The 23,596-nt window shown below is 35.4% G+C and overlaps 1 protein-coding gene across 11 annotated transcripts in view; it reads left to right on the top strand.

The window, feature by feature from the left end:
- Rbms3 (RNA binding motif single stranded interacting protein 3) overlaps positions 1-23,596 on the top strand; it is a 1,302,406-nt gene that overhangs the window by 846,543 nt on the left and 432,267 nt on the right. The window lies entirely within an intron of this gene.

The raw sequence follows: 23,596 nt of genomic DNA, 5'->3' as shown, positions 1-23,596 counted from the left end.
GGGGCAGTATTGAGAAAGGAACATGCAAGACTCCCACCCACTCACTATAAAAGAAGTGGGTAGAACGGTGTGGACGAAAACAACACCACAATAGAATAACAAAAACTTGAGAGGGCTACAAGAGAAGAGGTATCCTTAGGGCAAGTTAGGCAATCATCGGAATATGAAAATTAAAGCAATTTACAGTGATCATTTATATCCACTCAAAAAGCAAACACGTGGGCCATCCAGTGCTGCTCAGTGTGAAACTGGTGCATGACGTCTTCACCATTACCATGCTACATTGGAAGTCTTTTTGCAAAGTTGGTTCAGAAAGAGCAATAAAGGGCATAGTCATTGATACTGATTATTCCGCTGAGAACATTTTACCAAAGATTTTATTCAACATATTTTTAAAATTATGTATACATGCAACCACTTTGAACACTCTTCTATTCTCCACTCTAGAAAAATATACAGGCAACATTCAAATTCTAGTTTATGGACCATATACAACTGTTACATAGCTATTAAATTGGTAATCATAAGAACTAAACTGTCAAATCCTGGGAAATGTTTGTCATGTGAAACTAGATCAGTATTAAAGAATATGAAATAACCTAAACATAGAGATATATAAATATATGAAAATCAGCATAGCTATGTTATGACTGTGGTGGATCTGTACTGCGTTGGTGGATCACTGCGACTCCACTTTGTAGCTGTGTAACTTGGAGTCAATTACTCAACCTTGCTGTGACTTAGTTTCCCTATCTGTAAAGAGATAATGATAAGAGGGCCTCATTCACAGAATGTTGTGATGATTAAATGAGTTATATTTGGAAAATGCTTGACAAAGTCTCATTTTTTTTCTATAAAATGCTTTTATACAAAATCATTTCTGTTAAAATGTAGAATTATGTGTGATATATTACTATTATATTCATGTTTATCTAAATCTGTTCTGAAGGAAAACAAAAATACATCTCTTAGAACTGGTTTTAATTATATTTATATTTTTATTGTTCTTTCTATGAAACCTGAATAACTCATGATCATGTTTTTGGGTTTTTTTTTTTGTTTTATAAAATCATTTCCTATGAATAGTAAAGAATTAGAATGCCATGCTTTGCTTCTTTAAGTAATGGGCAGAAGTTGAGTTATTTAGGACCATTGCTTTCTTAAGGGAAGAAATTGAAAAGTGTGGAAAGCGGCTTCTTAAAACAAAATCACTAAGGTCATTGAGACTGTCATTATAGAACACAAATTGGATTTGTTCTTTCCTGAGACACTTGGTTTTCCATCATTAGCAACTTCGCCTGAGATGAAGGGTGTGCAGTTAAAACTAAACATTTTGAAGACAAGGATTTATTCCATTTTGCTTTTAAAGATGTGATACAGAATCATTTTTTCATGAGCTGTTGCATAAGCAGCAGATCAGATGCAAGTTAGTTTTTAGTTGAGGTCTGAGAAAGTGCATGCATTAGAGATAAAGAGGAAGGGTATCAAAATTAACCTCCGTGAAATAGCCCCACAGACTCTTGACTATTTTAGCATCGGAAAGACAGGTTTAGTTGTCTCCCTCATACTACCTATGAGCCTGTCAGGTGTGGATGCTAGTTGGGTGGGGACACACACTCCTTGCTCTGTTGGGAAGCATTTTCCGGAACTTTTTCAACATAACCTCTGTTTTCAAGATTGCTCGTTCTTGGGTGGTGGCTGCGACTGCTTTGGTTCTGTGTAATATAACAACATAAAACAAAACTATCACCGTCAGGCCAAAATGACCAGAAGTTGCTGAACAAAGCCAGCAATCTCTCCAGATGGGAAGTAATGAAAAACAGACCACAAACTCTTTCAGATACTCAAACACAAGGACTAAATTAAGAGCTATCGCACGAGTTTCTGAGATGTGCGCTGCTTTGTTTTTTGTTTGTTTTGGTTTTGTTTGTCCCACTGGGTTTTCCTCCTGAGTCCCAATGTATGAGTTAGTTTAAATGGTTGGGGAAAATTAAATGAAAGAAGCTATTGACAACAAGGTGTTCATCTTAAATGAATTTGGTTGTCTCTGCTTTTTAAGGTCGGCTGTCCTTTCTCCACCCTCCCACACCCCCACACCCCTATTTTTCTGACGTGCTATGTGTTTGGAGCAGAGGGAATGAGTAATGGATATTCCATAGAAAGTTTCCATGCCTAATAGCCATGGGTGTAAGAAGAGAGGGAGTGCTCTCGACACATACAGTCGCACCATGAGGAGTCTGAAATACGCCCTCCTGCCTCCCAAGTCACAGGCTGGTTGAATTATATTTATTGAAACTAATGTTGCCTTTGACATTTCACTTAAAAATCAAAAATGATGACAAGCATCTAATAGTTCAGGAACAATCCATGAGTGATATCATTCATTCATTTTTTTTGGGGGGGAGGGCTGTACCAGGGATTAGACTCAGGGGCACTTGGCCACTGAGCCACATCCCCAGACCTACTTTGCATTTTATTTAGGGACAGGGTCTCACTGAGTTGCTTAGCACCTCATTTTTGCTGAGGCTGGCTTGAAACTTGTGATCCTCAATCTTCAGCCACCCGAGCTGCTGGGATTATAGGCGTGCACCTGTAATCTTGTCTTTTCTTCAGTCAAGGGAAAAATTCTGCCTGCTAAAATGTTTGGAGATGGATAGTGACAGAGAGGGGTGTGTGACTATTGTTGGACTGTATTTATTTAGTAGTTCTAGATCCATGGCCGTTTGTCTACTTTGTTTTAAGTATTTCTCGGTGATTAAATATGAGGCCAAACAGTTGGATGTACTTGGAATTAATTTTATTTTTGTTTTCTTCCTTATGCACTGACAGGAAATATTTATATAGCCAGTAAGTGAAGAGCAGGTTGCTGTACGAAACCCATGGACCAGCAAGAAGGGCAAATACTATATTTGCTCATGTTTTTAGGAATAGTCATGATACAGTGGGACATTACCCCTACCTATGGATCAGTCCTACCAAGGGATATTGACATGCACCGGGTTGTAATGTACATGCATCAGTGAGTAGAACTATTTAATTCTGGCAGAGAGCAAACTTACCTGAGCTGCTCCACATAGAATCAAAGATAGCAAAGGGAAAAACCCAGTGCCATGCTACGGAGAGGCTCTTTACTAGTACCTTTTATTTCCTGAAAGCAGTGCAAACTAAAATAAATGTTCTGTGAAATTTATGAGTCTGAGGAATTACATTTTGAGAGGAATAGGTACCTTCACCAGGTGGGCTCACAGTCTATTGAGCAAGAAGCTCATGAAACAAAATGGTCTGAAAAACACATTTATTCAATTTTCAAATAATGGAATTAGATTACTTAAAGAAAAAAAAAGGACAAAAACAGTTGTAAGTTGTATGTTCCTTTGATATCGCAGATGTGTGATATTTCTGTACGTTTCTTTCATGAATTTTACTGTATTCTGGCATTCATTTTGCCACTAGTCACAGGTAATCAATATAAAAACTGACATGTTTGTTTGGTGTTGATATTGGCCTTTATTTTTATTTCAGAAGAGGTTAGTTTATGTAGGAACTTTAGTACCTTTAGCCAGTGCATTGGGCTGATTCAGAATTATTCTGTAGGTACTGTTTACATGGAATTTTTATTCTTGGCCTATTTTGAGGAAAATGACAGTCTTTTTAAATGATTTTATAGCCAAAGTTTGGGGAAAAACAATATTCACATTGATGGTCAATGGTTTCCATTTGTTCTCTTTAGCTCAACCAGACAACTACAGCCAAACTTATTTCTCCTGCCAAAAATAATTCCTCCTAATTTATTATTTGCAATATCTGAGTACTAGACATTTTAAAGAATCATATGGTGATGATGATGATCATCATATCATTATTAACTTCAAGAAGTCTTTGGAATCAATGAAAACAAAATAGATATTCATATTTTGGAAGACATACACTTGCATGTTTTTCTTCATTAGAGTTTTATAGCTACCTGTTTACTTAGCCTTTGCTTAGAGTTGCTGTTTCATGTATGTTAGGCAAAAGTAATAAAAATGTCCACAAACCAGTATGGCAGTGCACACCTGTAATATCAGCAACTCAGAAAAGTAAGGCAGGAGAATTGCCAATTTTGAGACCAGTCTCTGCAGTTAATCAAATAAAAAAAATAAAAATTAAAAAATTAGAAAGCACCAGGATGTAGCTCATTGGTAAAGCATCTCTGGGTTTAATCTGAAGAGAGAGAGAGAAAAGAAAGCCCACAAGCACTAAATATAACAGACAATATTGCTATTTTAAACCTAAGTTTGTATTTGATAGCATTTAATACTGTACCTATCTTATGCTTTTACACATGCACAAATGATGTGATTTCATTAGGAATAATTTTTAAATATTGCGGTGGAATGTTAAATGTCATAAAAATAAAAAAAAATAAGAGTTATGTCTCACGATCAAAATGTTTCTAAGCCATGTTTTCTAACTGAACAGCAATCCCTTTGCCCAGATAAGGCATCTACTCTGCTACGTTCAGTATCCTATGTTTAGAGTCTGACTTGTGTCAATACACATAAGATGCTCTTTCTTCTTGCTTCTCCTAGACTACATCAATTGTTTTTTGGTGGACTCTTCCCATCTTGTCTAAACATTTTGCAACACCAGCTTCGTGAAACACCTTCCAAGATCAAAAATCTTTTGCTTTACCATCTTTCCTGCTTCTACAATTAGGGTCATTTTTGTAGATTATAATCTCCTCAGGCTTCGGGTAGGACTTACTTTCCATGGCCAACGACTTCAGGACAGAAGACATTCTGAAGTAGTTACTTAGATTCCAGGGCTTTGTCTTTCTCTCCAGGCTGGTAAAAATATTAACGGCACCAAAGACATATTGATGCACATGTAAAAAAAATAATAAAAACTACACAAACAACAAAGCAATGATTTCTAACTCAGGATATTTATTTTATTAATGTGGAATTATCCCTTTTGTTGCCTAAAAGTTATCTATTGTCACTCATCAGTGATCTTATAAAGATATGAAAAGTTTTAGATGGTAATATATATTTAAAATGATACACAAAATATAATAATGTGTGAGAGGCACTAGTATGTATGTGTCAGTTTATTAAAATTTAAGTAAACTTTCAATACCACATAAATAAATAGAATTGCAGATATTCAAAAAAATAAATAAAAAAGACACTCCATGGATTTTTTAGTTGTAATCTATACAAAAGAAAGAAAGAAAGAAACAAATTGATTTAGTTTCTTGGATATGTTACATAATATCTCCAAACATCTGTTTCCTCAAACAGTCAGACGATATTATTTATATCTACAATAGGGAAATTATTTTCCAAGTTTCACGAACCATGTTTGTTGTGTGTCTGGCACAGAGATCAGGTAAACGTTTGTATGGTCTGAGACATTTCTTCTCACAGGAACCAGGTTGTCAAAGGCTTCTACACATCTCACATGCTTTAATGTGGTTCTGAGTACATTTTAAGTGTTGAAGGAATGTGTGTTTCATGAGTTGACATGTGTTTATTGAGTCAGGCTTTGCTAATAACAGAAACTAAAAGTACTTCAAGGATGATTCTTTCCTGCGTTTGGTGTTGGCTATATGATAGCCCTCAGGATTTTTCAGGCCTATAAACCCGATGTCTTTGAGAAAAAGCACATTCCACCACAGTGGCAGGTGGTGGAATTCATTCTGATTGAGTTGGATAGGTTTTGAAAAAAAAAATGCTTCTGGGTTCACCCTTTGGTATGCTGTTCACTCTGCAGTGTTGTTTTACAAGTTCAAAGGTAAAAAGAAGAAAAAAGAGTCTAAAAATGTTCACTTTCTTGGTTTGTGAAACCATGGAAAAGCATATAAAATTGAAGACATGGTTGGCAGTATTTTGACTGATGCTTGTTATTATTCTTATTAATTTATTATTATTTAATCTAATCCTATTACTATTAAAAATATCTATTTCTTTGCTTTAAGAAGGAATGAGAGGTCTAGAGTTGAAAGAGAAAAATCCAGGTACATGGCAAAAAAAAAAAATTAAAAACATAAAAAGTTCAGTATAAAACCCTAGATTTAATTTGAAAGATAAATATATCATTGCTATTGTTCTTGAAGTGTTTACAAGTGGCTCAAATATCTCTTTATCCATAAAATATTGGTGATCTAAGGACTGGGTATCATATGATCATTTTTAAAGCGGGCATGCTTTTCTTCCTGTGTTGGGGAATAAGAGAAAAGTGCGAGGTTTGCATTTAATTTCTGCTTGTGATGAGAAAAAAAGCTCTTCATTTTAATTGTCAGGCATCATGAGAGACTTACTGGCCACTCAGCTGATGTTAACCCTGAAGTGGAAGGAACCCATATTCATGGAGTGTCTTTAGCCCACCCTCTCTGTGGCATCTTTAAAGAAATAGTTTCTCAATAAACAAAAATTACCTCAAATTGCAGATCACGGATGCTCACACTTTCAGAGCTTATACACTATGGGAAAAGTAAAAGCTAAAACTAAAGGTTTCTGGGAAGCAATTGCTAAAGAACACACTGCACTTTGGGATGCAGTTCTTTGATAGGAAAAATTGCACAGGAGATGTATGAATGAAATCAAGTTTCAAAATTCCTTGAGAAATATAAGTCCTCTTGGAATGTCTTTGGGGGAAGGTTTGCTATAATAGATAAATTAAACTAGATTTTAATTTAAGGAATGGATGAAAAAAAGGATTTTTTTTTCTTGTAAAGGAAAACTATATGAGGTAGAATTTGGAGTCTCATAAATATTATTATTAAACTATTATAATTTAACAGTTTTTAAAAAAAAGTTCTCATAAGATTTTTTAATGACAAGGGGTTCAAGATGAAAAAATTTCTAATTTTACATGTCGGATATAAAGAACTTATGGGTAGTATCTTTTCATAGGGAAGCAGATGATGAAATTGAGTGATTTAATAAGAGGAAAACTTAACAAGTCAATGATTTCCCTATTTTTCTCTAACTCATCTCAATTTATCAATTGTGTTTTAAACTAAATGAGAGCAACTCTAGGTGAAATATAAATCCACATAAAAAATCTCTTAGATGTGATAGTAACATATTTATTAAAGTTACATAATCATATGTGTTTGTCAGCATGTCTCTGTGTATCACATTTTCAAGATATTTGAGATGCTTTTATGCTAAGATAATTTTGAATCATTTATCCAGAGATTTACTTCTTAAATGCTTTGTAATTAATCAGGTGTGGTGCTACATCAGCCAAAGAAGTGCTGGGGAAGTTGTTATCTTTCAGTAGATTCCAGTTTTTTTTGTGGTTTTCTTCTGTTGGAAGAAATAATCTAAGACAAGCAACAATGAGTTAACATGGCATTCACAATTACCAAATAAAAGCTTGTGCAAACATTGAAAAAGTTTGCATATTTGAAACCTGTATGAAAATGTCTACAGCTCTACTTTGTAGCAGTGTATTTGCCACTCATTATATCCTGTTAATACACATTATTAATACAACTAAAACCATCATAAAATGGTTTTGCCTATCTTTCCTCTATGTCCTTCAAAAGTTACTAGTCCAGGGCCAAGACCTTGGCTCTGTTTCNTTGGAGAGCACTGGATCCTATTTTATATTTTAAGACTGCTTTTCTGCTAACTTCAATGTTGCACTTAGATTAACAAATGTCTAACATTCTACCTGTATTAATGTCAAAGTGAGAGGTAGTTTAATAGATTCTAAGTGAGAAAACACCCATAAAATTATGGGTGGTGGTAGGAAGACAAAATGTGGATAATATTTTCTCTTTCTCTCAGACTCAGGAGGAGCTGTGCTTCCTCAGAAAGGGCCTGTGTGATGAAGTTTCATAGCAAATGCTCTTTTCCACCCAGTTTAAGTCCTTGGCTTGCCTCTGTGTTTGCTCAGTGGGTTTAAGGTTGGCCTCTGAAGAGGCCACTCCATCCCAATGACTTACCTAGCTCCCTTTTTGACTTCTTTAAACAGCTTACCCTTTAGTTATGTTGAATGCTTTGAGGTCATTATCTTCTAGATGGATGAACTTGGGGAATAGACAACTATTTTTTATTTGGATTCTGAAGGTATGACAAAGTACAGGCGAAAGGCTTTTCATGATTTGAACCTATCCAGGAAGCAGCCCTTGCAGGAAAACATCCAAATGCCTGCTAAGGCCAATTTTTCCATTTCCACTCTGGTTTTTCTCAAAAGTTTCTTCCCCCACCCATCCACATGGTTTCCTATTGCCTGTAGTTTCCTTCTAGTCTCTATCCCCAAATCCACCTGGTCCCTCATTCCCATTTGTGATTCAAGAAACCTTCACAAACTGTGGTTAGTTCTTTTTTTTTTTCCAAGAGCTATATTCAAACTCATGTGTATTTCCTCTGGAGATGGTGCTTTGGAATACTCTGCCTGCATTTGAGTGTGAATTTTTGTGGGGTTTAGATTCTAACTCCCTTCCTTTCCCACCTACTTCCTGAGAGTGATCCTTCTCAGGCCTGACATTCCATTGCCCAGCTCTGCTCTTATGACTGGATCTTGATAATGGGACTATTGAGAGAATTTATTTTACTTCTTCCACACCACCATCTGCTGTTAGTCTAATAACAGCTAGGCAACCGTTTCATATTTGTGACCAAAAGCAGTCATTCTAACTGAGGGTGTGGAGGTATTTTGTCTTGTTTCTTTTTAAGCTAAAGACTGTCTCCAGCATGTAACTATGCAGAAGATGTTCATTGTAAACAATAACAGAGCATCTCTGTTCCAACTTGGTAACTGGCAAGCATCCTCACTGCCAGAGATGTTTTTTTTTTCTTTTACTTTTTTGGACAAAAATGCAGAACAAATGCAAAGGCTTGCTAAGTTGGATTTCACTTTGGAGTTGAAGTTTTTACCTGAAGCTCTGAGCTGCAAATGGTTTCACTTGGGCTTTGTTCTCTAAACAATTTGTAGATGGTTGTGTTCAGAATTCCCAGCCCTCCTTCGCTAACTGCACACATGTGGAAACACAGAGAGGCTCTGACCTTCAGATCCATTCCAGAAATACAAACTTCATCTCTAAGTTTAGAGAGGAAATGCTTCCCTCTGCTTGCCAGGAACTTGGATTGATGTTTTGCCCAGGTCACACGTAGGACTGAGCTGTTCCAGGCAATAGTGGAAAAAGTGACCTCCTGGGTAATATATGCGTCATGAAGACTCGTCTCTGTCCTCGGTCCAGGTCACTTAAAGTGCACAGGCCCTTCCTTATGGAGAGTTTGAGAACCACAAAACTGGACCCACAAAAAATGAAAATTATTGATAACTGACCTAAGATAACTGGTTTTCTGGAAAACAACTGGACATAAGAAACACTGGGATATCTTTGTGGTCTCTGATATATTTATGTGTTATTTTTAATTGATAAATACAAATTACATTTATTTATCATTTAACTTGGTGACTTTGTTTTTATTTTGCAGTGCTGGGGGCAAACCCAGGCCTCTAGATTTTGAAATATGTATACAATGTGGAATGGTTTAATCAAGCTAATTAACATTTGAAAGTCCTTACATACTTGTAATTTTTGTGGTGAGAATACTTAAATTCTACTGTTTCTGCAATTTTCAAGAATATAATACAATTAACTATAGTCACCATGTTGTACAGTTGATCTCGGGAATTATTCTTCATAACTGAAATTTTCTACCCTAACACATCCCAATCACCATTCTGCTTTTACTGACCCCCAACCACCAACTCCTGGTCACAATAATTCCTCCCTGCTTTTATGAATTTGCCTTTTTTAGATGCTACACATAAGTGAAATTATGCAATATTTGTCTTTTGCGCCTGACTTATTTCATGCAATATAATGACCTTTTTGGTGTACTGCATTGCTAAGATTTCCTTCTATAAAACTGCATACTATTTTATCATGAATATATGCCACAGTTTCATTTCCTATTCATCCATTTATAAATACTTGGGTTGATTTCATATCTTGGCTATTGTAAATAATGTTGCAGTAATCATGGGAGTGCACGTGTCTTTGGGATATGTTGATTTCATTGTGTTTGGATATATACCCAGTAATGGGATTGCAGTATCATACATTAGTTCTGTTTTTAATTTTTTGAGGAATCTCCATAATAAGAGCCATTCTAACAGGTGTGAGGTGAGAGCTCCTTGTGGTTTTAAACTTCATTTTTATATTGTAATTTTGAATAATTTTTTTCTTATACCTCCTGGCTAATTGTATGTCTTCTTTTTAAAAATATCTATCCATATCTTTGCCCATTTTAGGGAGTGGGGCAGGTTAGATGCTAGGGATTGGTCCCATGCCTTTATATATGCTAGGCAAGTGCTCTACAATGAAGCTAAACCTCCCGTCTTTACTTGCCCAGTTTTTAAGTTATTTGTTTTCTTGCCTGTACTTTGTTTGAGTTTCTTGTATCTCCTATATCCTAGTCCCTTATCAGTTATATGGTTTGTACATATTTGCTCTCATTCCATAAGTTTGTCTCTTCATTCTTTTGATTGTTTCCTTGTCTGTGCAGATGTTCTCAAGTTTCATGTAATCCCATTTGTCTATTTTCTCTTTCATTTCCTGTGTTTTTGAGTTCCTATCCAAAAGAACTATTAGCCAGGCCAAAGTCATAGAGCTGTTTCCTTACGTTTTCTTCTAGTATTTTTTTTCAGCTCAGGTCTTTTGTTAAGATTTTAATCCATTTTTAGCTGATTTTTTAATATGGTGTGAGATAAAGAGTCTGATTTCATTCATCTGTATATAGATATCCAGTTGTTCAAATACCATTTATCAAAGAGACTTTCCTTTCCCCAGGTGTTTTCTTGGCACCACTGTCAAAAATTAGTTGATTGCAAACACAGGAATTTACTTCTGAGCAATCTGTTCTCTCCCATTGGTCTGTATCTGTTTGAATGCCATTCCCAGGCTGTCCTGGTTACTGTAGCTTTGAGTGTATTTGAGGTTAGGTAGTGCAGTGCCTTTGGCATTTTTTTCCCCCTAAAAATTACTTTTGTAATTTAGGATCTTTTTTGGGTCTTTTAGCATTTTAGGTTTGTTTTTTTTTTTCTATTTCTCTGAAAAATATCATTGGAATTTTGATGGGGATTGCATTTGTGGATTGCTTTGGATTTTGTGAGCATTTTATCCATCTCAACTTTTCCAATCAACATACGTAGAATTTCTCTCCATTTAATCTTTTTCAGTTTCTTGCATTTATGTTATACATTTTAGCATCCAGGTTTTTCATCTCTTTAATTAGAGTTATTCTGAAGGTTTTTGTTTGATGGTTGATTTGGTTTGTTTGTAGCTGTTGTAAATGAGATTATTTTATAAAATTTGGGGGATAATTCATTTTTAGTATATTAAAACAATAGATTTTTGTATGTTGATTTTTTTTTTGTATCTGTAAGTGTACTGGATTCACTTATTAATTCGAACAATTTGGGGGGAGGCAAAATTTAGGGCTTTTTACATATAAACTATATCTTCTGCAAACAGGGACACCTTATCTTCTTCTCCAATTTGGATGTGTTGTATTTTTTTCTCTTGCCTAAATGCCCTTGCTAGGACTTTGCTTTGAGGTAATAAGAATGAGCATCTTGTTCTTGTTTCTGATGAAAGAAAAAACAGTGTCCACATTTTACTGTTAAGGAAGCAGCTAGTTAAATGTCTGTCATATCTGTCTTATGATACTCTTTCCACACCTAATCTGTTGAATTTCTCTACCTTGAAAGAATGTTGACATTTTCTACATCTACTGAGATGATCCAATGGTCTGTTCTTCATTCTGTTAATGTGGTGCATCCCATTTATATATTTGTGTATATTGAACCATCTGTGCATCACTAGAACAAACCCCACTTGCCCCATGGTGAATAATCCTTTTAATGGGCCATTGAATTCAGTGTGCTAGTATTTTGTTATGATTTCTTCATCTATGTTCCCAGGGATATTGAGCCATAATTTTCTCTTGTTCTAGTGTCCTTATCTGGTTTCGGTAGCAGTGTAATGATGATCTTGTAAAATGTTTTCTTTTTGAAAACATTTGAGAAGGATTGGTATGAGTTCTTTAAATATTTGGTAGAATACAGCAGTTAAGCATCAGATCCTGGCTTTTCTTTGATAGGAGACATTTCATTACTTCTTCAATCTCTTGTTATTGGTCTGTTCAGACTTTTTCTTTCTTCATGATTCAGTCTTGATAGGTTGTATGTGTCTAGGAAGTTATCTATTTCTTCTAGGTTGTCGAATTTATTGGTATATCATTATTTATAATTATAAATAAGTATAAGTATCTTGTAATCTTCCATATTTATATAATGCCAGTATAATGTCTTTCATTTTTTATTTTATTTACTTGAATTTTCTATCATTTATTCTTAGTCTACTAAAGATTTGTCTATTTGGTTTATCCTTTAAAAAAAAAAAACTCTTATTCTCATTGATCTTTCCCTTTATTTTTCTGGCTTCCATGTCATTTATTTCTACTCTTATCTTCATGATTTTCTTCCTTCTGCTGTTTTTGGGCTTAGTGCTTCTTTGTCTACTTCCTGGAGGTGTAATATTAGGATGACATTTTTCTATCAGCTTTATTAAGAAGAGGTTGGGTTTTTTTCCCCCCTTTCTTTTTAGGACAACATCTTTAGAATCACTAAAATTCCCATACCCTTTAAGCAAATAAACACAGTTATTAAATTTTTTCAAAGAAAAGAATACTTTAGGCATGGAAAAACCATATGCATGAATGCAATCTTTACTTTGTGTTATTGAAAACTGGAAGTAAATCTGCAAAAATGAGGATTGGCTGGACTCTGATGAAAGCAATGGGGAACTTCACAATTATTTAAAAATCTAACTATTGAGATACTGAAGTAGCACAGAAACCTAGCTACAGCATGATGCTAAGTGGGAGAAAGAAGAGTAGAAAAATCTGTGTATGCTCTGCTAATACCTAGAGCAAAACATAATAAATGATGGCTCTGAAGATGGTTTTCTGGATACATGTGTGTTTGGGAACTGTCTCCTTCTCAGGACTGTGCATCCTTGAGGGGGGGGGTTCATATTTTAATCATCTGAAAACCAAGACTTACCACATAATAAGGATTGGCAAGTATTTCTCAATTAACACATAAAAGATAGCAAAAAAAATCAAATTACAAAAATATCTATAATCTGACCAAGATTCTCTAAAAATAATTCATTCAGAAAACTAAGCACTTGAAAGGGATTCTGAAGCAATGATCGCTAGGATTCATTGTGTAGTGAAATAATGATTTCTGAATGTCTGTTATATTTTTTTAAATTAATTGTGTAATGTAGAAAAATAATCAAAATGACTAGTATAGTGTTAGCATAATTTAACAGTTTTGATAAGCAGTAAGAAGAAAACATTCATTCAATAATGAGAAAGTTTAAAGATGCATATCATCATTAAAATTCAATTATGTGTGTAAATTTTTGGATCTGTGTCATTTGGAATAAGATGTCAAAATGATAAACTTCAAACTATTTATAGACTACAGGGTCTTTTATGATTCATCCTCTACTCTCTAATGCCAAAGCTACTGTACTTTTGTATAATGTAAGCCCTGCACATCTCTGAGGGTGGTAAATATTCACACTGTGGTTTATGTGTGTAGGGCCAATGGACTTGTAGCCTGAGCAAACTATAGGCCATAGTGATGAACTTACTCAGTTCTCATCTCCTTCTGCATATCTACCCATACCCAACTATTTACATATCATACACAAGGATATGTCAATGCCTGGTCCCTTTGCCTGAAAAATCACAATCTGCCAACATTCAATGATATCAGATATTTATTGAACACATACGGAATACATATAATAAGTTTTAAATACACTATTGTAGTGTTTTTCAAAAGAATAGAAATATCATTGATATTTTATAGGAGAGATAAAGAACTTTCCCAAGTAGCTACAACATGAAATGGTAGATCTGAGATATAATTTTAGTATGCCTTATTCAAAAACCTGGCTGCTTAATCTCTTACAAATATCATTCCTCTCCTATGCTTCTTCTATTCTCTTCCCTGACTTATGAGACTTGGCTGATGACCACCCAGTTTTCATAGCTTCCCTTTCCCTGTATGCCTGTCAAAGCTGACTTAAGTATCCCTCTCTGTATCTTTTGTTACAACTCTTTGTTCTCACAAAAGTATGATCAATATTTAGTAAACTTGATATATAATCAGCGATTTTTCTTTTTCATGTACCTCTTAGATCATGACTTGTCAAGAGCAAGAATTATATATTTCTTTAGAAAAAAGAAAAACAGATGGCATCATGTTCATTTCTTGTTCACTGTGATTACCATGTGCTTGACTGACATATGCAGTCGTTACTCAGTTCTGAAAGAATAAAATAGTGGATGTTTTAACTACCTTTTGGATTCTTCATTCTTGAATGTAGCACCAGGAAATGGTCATGCATGTGAATTTGGTTGCAATTAGAAACTTGGGATAAAATTGCAGTCATTTATCACAGAGGTATGGTTAAGTACAGTTTTTGTTAAGAACATGTGGACTCGGGTACTTTTACAGATACATTGCCTTCTTTACACCGTGTTTTAATCACATCTTTTGCCTGCTGAAAATCTGTTTGTGACTTGTTATTCCTCTCCTTATCAAGTCTGAATTCCTCAGTATAGTTTTGAAGGTACTTATGACATAGATCAACCCACGTGTTCTCCCTCTGTTCCAACATGTACCTCTGGCACTAACCAGACCAGTCCCTTTATTCTCCAAACACACCATGCTTATACCACCCTGGTTAGTTAATTCAGTTCACTTCCCCTACACATTGTTCCTCTGCCACCTTCTTTTATCCAAACCTGACTTACATTAGTGGTCAACTTCAAATTCTACTTTACAGACGCTTCCCTGTCTGTGTTAGCTCTTGGTAAAGTCCCTTTTGTACAAACATTTATTTCCTGTGTTAAATAATGTACCACTTAATAATATTGCTCACTACTGCCATCATTGCTTTAGCTGTGTTGGATGTGGTTTTTCCTTAAAAAAATTATTAATAGATATCATAAATTTCTATGCTTATTTAAAAATCACAAGGTATTGAGTGCCCACTATGTGTTAGGATCTATTTGAATGTTTTACAAATATTTTACTATGGAAAGATTTGAGTTTGCTTTTGGCTAATAACAAGGGAGAAACTCTTTTAATAGAATTAGACGAATTGATTAGTCAAAAGTGGATTTCTGAACCAATTTTCTAAAAATGAGTTTGCCTCTCAAATGTAATAATCCCAGTAATGTATGTGGACAAATGGAAACTAGTTCTTACTAACGACTTCCTATGTAGGTATTTCGTACAACTTTGATAGTTAGTCTAAAATGTACATGGAGAATAATTTTTGCTCTCTCCTGAGCATTACTGCCTTTGTGATTCTGCAACCTGTTATTTGGCAGAAGACTTTGCTAGTGCCTGAGGTTAGTTATAAGGGGACCAGTCAAAAGATCCGACTTTTTTTGCCTGTTGGATCAGTTACCACACTCAAAAAAGTAAAATTGTGGTCTCTACTTATAGAATCATCTTATCTAAAGAATAATGCTCTTTGCCTTTATTTAGATAAGACTACTCAATTGCTTCACCATTTATAAGAATATTAACAAAATGGGAACTTTATGTTTTGACTTTAAACTTGAGGTGTCCAATTGTGTGTTGGGAAAGAATGAAAACACATGTGTCAAACACTAACTGAAAACAGAAATTTTGTTTCTGTTCATGTTCAGAGTCACTCTGCTGACACTGTGCTCCTCCATTTGGAATTCCTTGGAGAGCAGAAGTTGGAAAGTAAAAGGGAAACTCTTCCTGTAACATTTGGTTTAAATTTGCATGCAATTAAAATGCTTATGTTATGGTACTAATAATTTTCCTCTTCTGGTTTCAGAAACATTAGATGTTTCTGATATACTTCGCAAAAGCCTCCCTTTTCTTATCATTTCTAGTCGTTCAGATTTACTGAAAAATAAAAGTTGAGAGAAAGAAAAAATGGGAACATCTACATTATGAAAAGTTGGACTGATTTCTCATCAGAAAGAATATTTTAGCAAATGGAGGATTGTTCAGTCTTTCTAAGAGCTTGCTAGTTCGTAAATACGTACATGACAGGTTTCTAAGGTTAAGATCTGAGAATTTGGAAAGAAGAAAAAAAAAGAAAACATATTTATTCTATAGCTGCAGCCCATGGTGAGTGTTGAGCCAGTTTTGATTCACCTGACATTATAGTGAATTGAATTATTATCTAGAGGCTGTAAATATTGTGAGACTCCTTCCTATATTTAATAATTGCACTATATGACTGTTCACAGGTATTAAGTAACTTCATAGTCTTAGAACTGTAAGATTGGGTATCAAGATCTAAATGTAATCCCACTTATTCACATTTTCCATTTGGTATTTGATCCAATCTTCTTGTGTTTTTTTCTTTCCAACTCAGAAACTGACCTAAAGACTTGAGAATTAACACCAAGGACTTTTTAGGGAAAATAAAAACAAAATAAACTAAACAGATCAAAAAACTCAGTGGAGATGGAGCACTAGTACTCGCTGTTCCTTGTAGATCAATCTAGGACAAAGGCTGCCTAATATTTCAAGTTCGGTGGCATGTGAACAATACTGTGTGCACTGGGCTTCCAACTTTGGCATTTAGAATGCATACATATAAACATAACAGTATTCTAACAATTCATCTTTTCTTTACAACCTTGCAGCAGTTCCAGAAGTCCTTAGCTGGAGGGTATATTTGGAAAGTGCTCCTTTTCCACTCTTACCACTTTTAGGTAACCATTCCAGGGCTGCTGAGGTTCCACTTGAGAGGTAAATTGCTATCACCGTTTGTGCCATGTGTCATAAATGGGACCTATTATTTTCAGCGAGACCTGTTAGCAGCAGTTCCAAAGGGGCGGCTGGAGATTTGATTATACGGGTCTCTCTCCTGAACACATCCTTTCGCATGTGACATTTACACTGGTCGCCGATTTTTATGTAACTCGTTAGACAGTAGTCTGAACCTTAAAAGGTGTTAGTCTTCCTAGAACCCTCTGGCAAAGGAAAGTCTTTTATTGGACTTAAATGTTTTGAATTGAAACCTGTCCTTGTCTGATTGGAAAATGTTTCAGGGAACAGATTTTGTTATTTTTCTAAGCTGAGCTGCAGGAATTGAGCTGCAGATATCACTGACCAAAAGGAGATTTTTTTTTTTCCTCAAAGAGCTGAGAACCAAAGGGAATGACTCCACTGTTTAAACTCTTTTTATTTCCTCTGTGAACACTATCTGTGCAGCTGAGATGAACTCTTCCATTTGGCCCCCACCCAGACTTTATGGGAACTGAGATTAGGAAGTTGTATGGTCAAAATAATCATTGTCCAAATTGCTTCCAGTTTTAAAACCTCAAAGTTCTTGACAAAGCCAGGATGTCTTGCCACATATAATTTTTCCACAAGGGTGACTGACCTGTCATTCATTAATTACCCTGCCAGGATTTCTTTCATTCTTTCAGTAACTTCTGTAATACACACAGACACACAGAGACACACACACACACAACACACACAACACACACACATTTGGTTTAAATTTGCATGCAATTAAAATGCTTTTGTTATGGTACTAATAATTTCTTGTGTGTGTGTGTGTGTGTGTGTGTGTGTGTGTGTGTAGCTTTTTCCCCTTATTTGAGAGAAGGAGAAAGAAATTGTGAGAGAAATGCACAGGTGCCTATAAAATTTCTCTGTGAGACATCACATATTTTGCTCATTTTTGCTGCCTTTTATTTGAATAAAATTGCTGGCCTAGAACCAAGCTTATAAAAACATACTTTTTTCCTCTACTCATTTCATGCTATCCTTTCCTTCTTACCTAATTTTTCCATATCTGGGAAGAATAAAATGCTGGATAAAGTAGTTCCAAAATTCAACTTTTATAACTTCTTTTGACACAATCATGCCCTGCAGAAATAGAATGGCATTCATCACTGTAAAGCATTCTACTACGCCCTTGGCTTTTCTCCCTAGCCCAGAGGATCTTAGGAATCTGTGTATTCTTGGTGTTTACCATGGGAAGGTTTGGTATGTACTTACAGGGTGAAGTAGGCTAGAATGTGCAGCATATGGTAGGCTTGGAATACAGAGAGTAGCTAAAGACATACATTTATTGCACATTTTTTTAAAAGTCAAGGATTGTTTTTAGTATTAAAAACTTTTGAGAGGACACTATTCTCCATTCTGCGTATTTTAGTTATTCATAATGTATTTTCTACTCCATGGGGAATTAGGTAGCAGAATACTCTCTTTAAGTGTTCTACTTTGTTCCATACTAATCTAATGGTACTCAGATTTCCTTGGAGGTAGGTTTTTCTTTATCCCAATGTTTTTCTTTCCCAAAATTCTCTGAATTTCATGAGAATTGATAGTATTTCACTTACTCTCTAAATCACATATTAAAATTAACTTAACAACCAGCATTGAATAGGATTTGTATATCCTAGTAGCTCAATTTAGTTTGATTTTCTACAGTATCAGACACTGTGCATGAGGCTGAGAATAAGAAATAGAGTAAACTGACCATCCCCAAATACTCAAGGAAGGAAGAGATGGGTACTTAATAAAAAACTAAAAGGAAATATCATAGTGTTAATGATAATGTCAGATGTCAGTGAGCCCTTACACATGTCAGGTCTTTTTCTAATAACTCCATATGACTTAACCAATTTAATCTTTCAGGATTTCACAAATGATACTGGGGAACTATGCTCAACATCACTCCACATGCAACCTCAAAAAAGCCAAAATATATGCTATTATCTGTTGTGTAATTGTACCACAAATAAAATGATCTTAGACAAGAAGGAGAAAGTGATTAAGTAGCCCCTGAGTTTGGAAAAGGCACAGAGAAGCTACAGGGAGGAGGTGAGAACTGAGCTTGATTCTGAAAGATGAATGAAAGTTTATCTAGCATTGATGGCAGGAAAAACATTCTGGAAGAGGAAAGATCCTGGCAATTTCAGAAAGTTGCAGAGATGCATGACATTTTCTGATGGCTTCAAAGTACAGTGCCTGCATGTACGGGCACAGTACATGATAGCAACTGAAATGCAAGGTTGAGTCTTATTGTGAAGCATGTTGCATCAAAGCCAGAATAAAGAGATTGTTACAAAGGCAGTGGGAACCAGACATATTTAGAGACAGAGAAAATAATATATCTAAAGCTTTATGTTGAAATCACATTCTGGCAAAAAGATTAGAATGCTAGAGGAAGATAAGAAGAAGATGAAGGGAGATTGGATATAATGGTGTGTCCTTTCCCTTGTATTCATCAGCTAGTAACCCAAAGAATGACTGAACAGTGACTTTGCCCATTTTTCCTTATAGCACAAGAAGGAAAGTGAAGGTAAGCAATCCAAAGCCAATGTGGTGACTCATTAGGGACTTATCATGAATTTATTCTTGATGTGGGACTTTTATCTTCATGCCCGTCATCTTGTGGTTGCAAAGAACTGCTCCACCATAGCATCCCATTTTCATTCCAGGTAGGAAGAACCTGAAAGCTGAAGGTTTAAAGGCAATTGCCAGCTAAGTGTGCCTTTGTTCAAGAGATTTCCACTTATGTGTCATTGGCCCTAACTTGTAATGTGGTCATGGGTTCATGATACCCAAATGATGCTGGAAATTGTAGTTCTTTTAGCTGGGTGTGTTGCCAGTCATTAACAAAATAGGGTGCTGGAAGGCAGGGAACTCTGTCAAAGTGTGGATATTGCGATTATCTTTGTGAGAGCTGAAGAAGATGGGAACTAGGGGATTGGAGGGTGTAAATGGTTAAATGGAGACAAATGTTAGAGATGAGAATTGGTTCGATGGAATGGATAAGATGAGGCAGGTTAGGAAAGGGGAGAAATCAAGGCAGATGCTGTGGTTTCTTGGCAACCCTGCTGGGATAGTGGTTTTAACTAAGATGGAGAGATTAAAGGAAGTTTGGACTTTATGGACAAATTAATGCACTTAGTTTGGGATATACTGAGTCTGATGTATCTCTAGACCATCCTGTTAGAAATTTGGTAAATTGGTATAAATTAGCCCAATGATCCGGAGATGGTGGTCTGAGCCACATGCTAATTTAAACCATACCAGTCGAAAAAATTGTCTAAGGAGAATATACAGTGTGGCAGAAGAAGGAAGCTAAGGAGAGGAACATTTTTAGGACAAGCAGAAAAAAAATAGAGGAGAGGGAGCAATGGCATAAAAGCCAAGAGAAATATTTTTAAACAGAAATGGTCAGCATTGTCAATATCTGGGATGACTTAGCAAGAAGACCCTGGGATGGCAGTTAGATCATCAGGTATGCTCAGTAGATGTTGAAACAAAGGATCCTGTGACACAGGGAGCTCTTAACTGTGTGTATAGGTTGATTTCATCTTCTTGCAGGAGCAATCACTCAGAAATCAAGGCACTTGTAAAATCTATTGAAAGATACAAATTTACTTGTGGGAAAGAAACATCAAGGAAATCTTGGAAGATATCACAAGTAAAGTTCTAAGTGCAGGCATTGGATTTCATACTTTATTTCCAATTCTTTGTAAATTCTTCCACATGTACCAATTTTTTCCCCTTAAATACTCATTCTCACAGCTTTTACAAAACTGTTTTGCAGAACATTTGGGGGTAGCTAAATGGGCATGTAGAAAGCCTATTGTACGTAAGAAAAACCATGTGATTCTTATGTTCTTAGATAAGCCTTACCTGCCTATCATCTCTTGCAGAGAGCAGGGAATTCATCCCCGTACCTACAAGTATTCACTGAATGACCTGATATGTGGTGTCTGACACTGGACTAGACAGAAGATGCTGGGTGTAGCTGGCATCGTCATTCTACTGCCATCCTCTCAGTCAAATTATTTTTGGAAAATTTTGGAGAAATACTAAAAAAAAAATTCCAATTTCCCTGTGTGAATCCATAACCACATAGAAATGAATTTCTTTTTGAACTTTAAGGCTAGAACAGCTATTATTTTCTGAGTTATCATAGCTTGACATTGGATACAAAATTGTTCCTTCCATTTCTTATTTTAGGTTATGAAGAAGCCAGCTCCTTGCATGCAGCCATATAAATAATAAAAACACCTCAGGAAATACATAGAAAGATTGCATTGTTAATAAATATGCATGGGTATCTCCTCTTGACTCCTTCCATAGTAAAGGAAGGCCATCATTAAAGATGCATCCTTTAACAGAAACGGATATGAAAGCATTTATAGTTTTCAGGGTCAATTTGCAACTCTCTTTTCCCCTTGGTAGGACAGGTCTAAAGTTTAAGTGCCCATTTTCATCTTGTCAACACATTTCATACCATTTTCTTTGTTCATCATTCAAAAATTGTAGGATATCCTAGCTCATTAACAGTTTGCAATTAGCCAAGGCAGAGGTGTGCTTACTCTCAGCTCATGTAAAGTGTGGCAACAACATTCTAATCTCATGTCTTAACTAACAGAGTATTCAGTTAAGGAATAATTGAATTATGGAATTATCATAAGGAATTATGATGTTTTCAAAAAAAAAAAATAAGCTAACAATTAAGCACTCCAAGGCTTCCTATGTGGGTAAGACTGATGGGGTGTGGAAGTAGGAAGAGGGATGCCAAGGAAACAATTGAAAGTGGACATTTTATATGAGGAAAATTAGCATGAACCATCTATGAAAGAGAGAAGAATACAAATTGAGCCACTTTCCTGCCTTTTTATATGTCTTTATGTTGCAAAAGTAATGAAATTCTGAACGGGCAATGTTTCCCTGAAGTTGACATATCTTCTATTGATATTTGCAATGTAAGTTGGTATACCCTTTCTAGAAAATGATTTGTGCACCTGTTTCAAGGCCCATGGATGTAGTCTGTCAGCATTATGCAACTGGAAACTAATCTCAGGACAGAAACTGATCCAAGAGAAACATTAAAAAAAAGTAATAATAATCTGTAGAACATTAATAAGGAAGAGTAACTCTGAGGTACAAATAAGGCAGGACTGTGTGAGTAGAGAAGATTGAAGGGATCCAGGAGGTGTTAGAAGGCCTGGTTGGTGCCAGTGATGGAAGGATTGGGGGAGGGTGGGAGGTAGAAGAGGGAACCTCCAAAATTTGTGGCTCAGACAGCAATCCTGACACATTCACTAACACAAAGTTCAAGGAGAAAAGTCAATACGAGGTCAACATACTGGAAAGTGCCTTTGGAACAATCACACCTCAAAGTTATTTAAGACCTCAAAGATATTTCCTCTGGATGACGAGTGGAGATGTTGCAGGGACAGTTATAGGTCTGGAATTAGAAGATGATAGGCTGGAGATGCAAATTTAGGAGTCATAAGTGTTGTTTTTTTTCCCCCCCAGAAGAACCTCCCTGAAATAAATACAAATATATTTATTGAATGTGATACTAGTACACGTTGATGGTTATGAGGATTTTGTTACATTATGGAAAAATACTCATGATACAATATTACTTTAAAAGTATGAATAAAATGTACTTCTGCTCTGACGATAACTTACATAGGAAGAAAAGGCCTGGATGAAGACAACAAAAATGAAAATAGTATGGTTTGCGTGAATAGTAGGATGATGAAAATTTTTTATTTGTTCTTAATGCTCTTTTTACTTTTTGTGTTACAAAAATTAATGGAAGATATTCACATATGTTTAATCTTCTGTATGTTACCATGGAACTATGAAGTTTAGGAATGATCTTAGAAGGTAGTAAGTTGTAAAACTCTGCTATCTAACAAAATAAAAATGTAAAAGAACACAATATATATGGAACAAAAATTGATCACCCTTGTTTTAATATTTGGTGGAGGCCTCTTGCCCCTTAGGTGCAAAGTGAGGTGAGGTCCACATTTTGATTACCACTCAGCATTTTCCTCCGATGCAGTTGTGAGACTCAGAAGTCAACTAACAGAACTCAAATATGACTCAATTTTCCAACTGGCAGTTCATTCACTATTTAGTCTCTATCTGCAAATCCCCTGCTTTGCTTTCACACACTGGACCAGTTAAGATGTTTTAATGGAGTAGGTTTTTGTGGAAATCTCAAAACTTGTACCTCACCCCCCCCAATAACATCAAACTGCCTATTGTTATCAAGATGGAAGTTTTACAATGGCATTTTTAATTGTGGTATTTCTTTTATATCACAAGATAACTCTCTAGGATTCTCTAAGATCATGTCCAAAATTCTGACTCTTCTGTTCATGTAGAGTTGCTCCAGTCAAATTTAAATTTTAAATAATGTATAAAGACACTTTTAGTATTTGTTTAGCATAAAGCATTTTTAATATAAATATTATTCATTGCTTATCTGAAATTTAGATTCTAGCTGCTATGTATTTTTATTTGCTAAATCTGGCAACCTTGTTTCAATATGAAGAAGGTACAGTAATTCTAACGTTTTAGATATGGGAGAGTAGCCATATGACTACTGAGCATTTCAAATGTACTTAGTCCAAACTGAGATGTACTCTGAGTGTCAAATACATAGCAGGTTTTGAAAAAAATATACATATATATAATACATATATATGTATATTATATA

This window comes from Marmota marmota, unplaced genomic scaffold (genome assembly GCF_001458135.2).
Source record: "Marmota marmota marmota unplaced genomic scaffold, marMar, whole genome shotgun sequence".
Classification (NCBI taxonomy): Eukaryota; Metazoa; Chordata; class Mammalia; order Rodentia; family Sciuridae; genus Marmota; species Marmota marmota.
Note: the sequence above shows the minus strand (reverse complement) of the source record. Positions and strands in the feature narration are given on the sequence as shown.